Source organism: Lampetra planeri, chromosome 14 (assembly GCF_965212315.1).
Source record: "Lampetra planeri chromosome 14, kcLamPlan1.2.h2, whole genome shotgun sequence".
Taxonomy (NCBI): domain Eukaryota; kingdom Metazoa; phylum Chordata; class Hyperoartia; order Petromyzontiformes; family Petromyzontidae; genus Lampetra; species Lampetra planeri.
The window spans coordinates 14,623,060-14,629,059 of record NC_136120.1 but is presented as its reverse complement, the minus strand read 5'-3'; positions in this window follow the sequence as shown (position 1 = coordinate 14,629,059).

The window sequence follows — 6,000 nt, the reverse complement described above, 5'->3', positions numbered from 1 at the left end:
CCTCTGCGCCTCGATACTGACGTGTAGATGGTGTGGATATTCTTTGTTTCTGTCTGCAGCTGTCGCTGCCTCTGCAGAATTGGTCTCATGGAGCAAAGGCAGTCGGCGCAGCTCGGTGCAAAAAGGCATCAATGCGACCAGTGTGCATACAGCACGGATCGTCCTGAACATTTGACACGGCACCAGAGAACTCACACAGGAGAGAAACCCTTCAAGTGCAGTGTGTGTGGGAGGGCGTTTGCACAGTCATATGATCTTGTAACACACCAGAGAACTCACACAGGAGAGAAACCCTTCAAGTGCAGTGTGTGTGGGAGGGCGTTTGCACAGTCATATGATCTTGTAACACACCAGAGAACACACAAGGGAGAGAAACCCTTCAAGTGCAGTGTGTGTGGGAAGGCGTTTGCACAGTCATCTGCTCTTGTAGCACACCAGAGAACACACACGGGAGAGAAACCCTTCAAGTGCAGTGTGTGTGGGAAGGCGTTTGCACAGTCATCTGCTCTTGTGACACACAAGAGAACACACACGAGAGAGAAACCCTTCAAGTGCAGTGTGTGTGGGAAGGCGTTTTCAGATTCATCTACTCTTGTAAAACACAAGAGAACACACATGGGAGAGAAACCCTGCAAGTGCAGTGTGTGTGGGAAGGTGTTTGCACGTTCATCTACTCTTGTAGCACACCAGAGAACACACATGGGAGAGAAACCCTTCAAGTGCAGTGTGTGTGGGAAGGCATTTTCACAGTCATCTACTCTTGTAGCACACCAGAGAACACACACGGGAGAGAAACCCTTCAAGTGCAGTGTGTGTGGGAAGGCGTTTGCACGTTCAGCTCATCTTGTAAAACACCAGAGAACACACACGGGAGAAAAACCCTTCAAGTGCAGTGTGTGTGGGAAGGCGTTTTCAGATGCATCTGCTCTTGTAACACACCAGAGAACACACACAGGAGAGAAACCCTACAAGTGCAGTGTGTGTGGGAAGGCGTTTTCAGATTCATCTACTCTTGTAGCACACAAGAGAACACACACGGGAGAGAAACCCTTCAAGTGCAGTGTGTGTGGGAAGGCGTTTGCATGGTCACCACATCTTCAAAGACACCAGAGAACACACAAGCATCAAAAGATCCACCAGGAGTGGAGTGTGAAATCAGCTTGTGAAAGTCAAAGTGCTGCAATGAGCCCATCCCTCATCAAACAAGAACCGGAAGAAAATCCCAGCTTGGACACTTTCAAAGAAATCAAGGTGAAATATGAAGAGGTGAAGGTGGAATGTGAAGATGAAGATTCAATTCCAAAATCGGACTTTCACATCGATGGAGACAACGTGAAGCAGGAGGAGAATTCTGACTGCGGCAGAGCGAGGCAACTCCCAGCAGTTTGTGGAAGTGGAGGTGTGGGTGGACTTCCTCCGAGACAATACAAAGTCAAATGGAGACCCGGGAGATGCGTAAGCCTTAGACCAGTGGTTATTAACCTGGGTTCGATCGAGCCCCAGGGGTTCGGCGGAGGTTAAGACACACACCTGACTCATATGATTGTGCACCAGTAAAACATGTACTTATGTTTTGAATTTGAAAAAATATTTTATTTTTCCAATTAAGAAGGGTTCGGTGAATGCGCATATGAAACTGGTGGGGTTCAGTACCTCCAACAAGGTTAAGAACCACTGCCTTAGACGATGCCGCTCCAATAGATGCACCTTTATCACAGGCCTTTTATGACAAGAATGTGAAGTTGAACACTCAGTTCCTAGGTGCAACCTGCAGGGTAAGAGCGGCCAGTTTTTGTGGACCTGTGTGTTGGGGAGATCTCTAACCAGGAGCGAGAGCCAATAAGCTCCCAAGCATTCACTGTTATGAATTGCATTTATATGGTGCTTGCTTAATCGCCCCAGCAATTCGGAGTTTTGTATCGTATCTCGTCTCAAACACTCGAAGAGCATCCCCAAGTAGTAGCTGCCCCTGTGTGGCACAAGGTGGTGGCCCTGCACCGGCCTGCATGTGGACAAGAGCCTGTCAGTCGGGGGCGATGGTCGATGTGGCATCTCAGTTGTGGCGTTTGTACGCCGCGCGCGCGCGGGGGTGAACGCGCGCGCGTGCGGGGGTGAACGCGCGCGCGTGCGGGGGTGAACGCGCGCGCGTGCGGGGGTGAACGCGCGCGCGTGCGGGTGTGAACGCGCGCGCGTGCGGGGGTGAACGCGCGCGCGTGCGGGGGTGAACGCGCGCGCGTGCGGGGGTGAACGCGCGCGCGTGCGGGGGTGAACGCGCGCGCGTGCGGGGGTGAACGCGCGCGCGTGCGGGGTTGAACGCGCGCGCGTGCGTGCGGGTATAAATATACATATTTTAAACATTCTGATACCCACACACACATATACGGAAATTCCTAGGGGGGCCAATCCTACTTCGCGGATTTTCACCTATCGCGAGGGGTTCCGGTCCCCATTAGCCACCATAAACGAGGGATCACTGTATAACATACTCCCCCCCTCCCTTTGGTGCTGCTGATCCTGCATAATGCATGGGCATAATATGACTTTGAAACCCCCCCGCCCACCTCCTACGCATTTCCCATGAATATGCTAAATTCCTCTTGATATGCACATTCTTTTGTTAAGGCTCTCTTCTTCTTCCACCTCCAACTCAGCTTATATATAAGCTCCTAACTTGGCAGTGTCTCATTCTTCACCTGAAGACGGCTGCTTGCGTTGTAGCCGAAACGTCGTGAGAATTGTTTTATTATGTTTTATTTTTATTATTTTATGACTTCCCTTCTACGTGATTTTACCGAAAGAACCAAGAAGATGAATCCCTGCAGTCACGAAAGCTTTAAATCGAAATATACTAATGTAATGCGGGCGTAAGCGACCTTCCGGATGTGACGTCACGAGGAGGCGGAGCCAGGTGACGTGGGTGAAAGGTTGGGGTCCTTAAGCGGGTAAACCGGAAAGAGAAGGGAGTCGGGTTGTGAATGGAAAAGGGTGAGGCCACGAGGGCGAACGAGAGGAGGGGGGCACCGCCGGCGAGCGGGAGCCGACCCCAGAGTACAGCCAGGAAGGCTGTGTGTTAGAGGCAGCGGTGTGGCTGCAGAGAGTCGCAGGAGCGACGAAGAGAGAGGAGAGTACAGCCAGGAAGGCTGTGTGTTAGAGGCAGCGGTGTGGCTGCAGAGAGTCGCAGGAGCGACGAAGAGAGAGAGACAGCACGAGTCTGTCAGAGCGCTGCGGAGTAAGCAAGAGCGAGAAGAGCAGCAGCGGTTACAGCCAAGGGGGCTGAGAGTGAGTAACAGCAGCGGAGCTGCTGTGGAGCTGCAAGAGCGACAAAGAACAGCAGCGGGGCTGCTGATGGTGACTGGAGTGACATCGGAACCAGCACTGGGAGAATAAGAGAGACAGCCGTGTGGGAATGCAGTACGGACCAAATAAAGGACACTGAGCCAGAGATCGTGGTCAAGTCTTTTATTACACTGGTGTCAGAAGTGAAACGGCTTGTCAAGACGGCTCGGAAGAAAGAATATTCCTGTGCCATCATCTGCTACATCATCCGACTTACGATTGAGACAGATGGCGCAGCTGGAGACCTGGAAAATCGTGCTGGCGAAACCGTGTGAGCTCACCACGCCGACGACGGCAGTGGGGAGAGCCGATGGTGGTCTGCAGGCCGACGCCTTGCCTGCGCTGCCAGCGCCATCTGCCACGCGGCACGAAGACGCCATCTTGGGCGTGGCAGGGGAGAAACGGCGGGAAGCCGCCATCTTGTCTTCACCGCGGCGGGGAGACGCCGCCATCTTCAACATCGCGGCGGAGAGGCAGCCTTGCGCTGCCATCTGGAGGTGCCGCGGGGAGAGCAGCCTGCTGTGAGCTGCTGTTTTGCGAGGGGGAGCTGTGAGGAGAGGACGACGACGCTACAGCTGCTGGGGCGGGAGCTCTCCCGTCCTGGCTCGGGTGCGTGACAACGGAGCAGTCAAGTCGCCGAACGAGTTCTGCGAGACGACTCAAGTTGCCGCCCTGCCGTCCTCTTCTTGCTGCAGCCCCGGGCGGGTCGTTACGATACGCACCCGGCCTTTACACACACCTCACCCATCTTTCGAGGGCCGGGGGAGGGCGATTTTGTTTTCTCTAATGACTCGATTGTGCGGAGCGCGGTTCGGACTGTGGGTATGTGTGTGTAATAACGATGAACGCGCTATCTGCTTGTTGCTCGGTGTCAATTTAAGTGTGTACGTGTGTTGAGAATGGACGGAGAGTATGCTGTGCTTGCTGAGTGTTAAATTGTGTGTGTGCGCTGCGGTGTGGAGTTGTTATATTGATGGCGAAGTTAATTATTAACTCGGGAGCGTCGGGTATCTTGCGCTGTATCATCTCGTGGGTTACCTTGTGCGATGGGCTTAATTGAAGAATATATATATATTTTTTGGTGTATTGTGCTGCGAGGTGCTATGTGCGATGTGGTTGTTGCAAGAGAGAGGATATTTGTGTTGTTGCTGCAATGTTACGACTGGATTAATGGTGTGTTGGTTACCTGCAGATCGGCTTGCTATTGTGCTTAAATGTGCGCGTGTGATCGCGATATGCTGACTGTATGTGCTGTTACACCGTTCTGTACGGTTATGGGGTGCGATGCATTGATTGACTATTGGGGTTGGGATGTTATTAATTGTGCGTACCTGTTTGGAAATTGGTAACAAATTCGAGGGGGACCCTATTATTTGGTCGTATGGATGTTATGTACACGCGATTTTGTGTATATTATGGGTAACGGCGCTTTGTGAGAGAGAGAGCGCGCTTTGAGGGTGCGTGATGACGCCGTTGTGGGTGTCTCAAAGGTTAATGCTAATGGGACCGTAAATTGGCGCCAAGTTGCGTCGCGTATTCGGTTGGTCGCATGCAGCCACGAGTTGCTTTGCGAGTTGGTTTGTGTAACCAATGTGGTTGGTAAAATATTGGTTAAAAATTCCCCGATATGACTGCTGTGCGCAGCAAGCTGGGGCTGTGCGTCTATCGTTGTTGGGATTGTTACAATAAGACGGGGGATGCAATTTGTGACCCCCAGCAAAAGGGAAGCTGGGGTGCACGAATGGAGAAAACTGGCCACGTGTTCGCACGTTGGGCCGCCATTTTGCGCACACGCGGGGTATGGCGTCGATGCGCTTTGCGGAAAGGGCCGCCATTTTGAGTGCGCGCGAGATATTGCGCGAACGCGCTGGGCGAAGGGGGCCGCCATTTTGAGCGCGCGGGAAAAACCTCGGTGGGGCAAATATTCCATCTGTTATGCCTGCCATTGTTGATTGGGTAATGCACGAGTGGTGGTCACGTCGGCCTATGGCTGATGGCTGACCTGACAGCCCGGAGGCGAAACCTCCGTGGTATGTCTTAAACTAATGGGCCGTGTGCTCATATGGCTCGGGGAGTCATGGTTCAGTTGTGCGGTGGCAGACTGAACCTGGTGTGCCGGGGGCTCACGGGTTTTGGGTTAGGGCGTTATTGTCTCTATAAGAGAACATTACCCCGTGGGGGGGGTCGTTGATATCTGGCCTTGCCGAGGGATTGATCTTCCCTTGGCTATGAAGCGCATTTCAAAGATTGATGGAGCTCGTTGACGGGGTTGCAGTGGGAGACGTGTCTTATATATTGGACGATATCATTGTCTTCAGCCGCACATTGAGGAACATTTAACACGGCTGGAGACAGTGTTCACGAGGATGCGCTCTGCGAATTTAAAATTTAAACCAAAGAAATGCCACCTACTGCAACGGTCCGTCCGTTATCTGGGGCACATTGTGAGTGCTGAGGGGGTGTCCACGGATCCGGAAAAGATGGCGTGCGTCCGGGATTGGCCGACTCCGGCCACCGTGGGGGATGTTCGGCGGTTTTTGGGATTTGCCTCGTATTACCGAAGATTTGTGCCGGGTTTTGCGACGATTGCGAGGCCCTTGCATCTCCTTACGGGTAAAGGACGGAAATTTGTTTGGGGACAGCCGGAAGAGGCGGCCTTTCGGA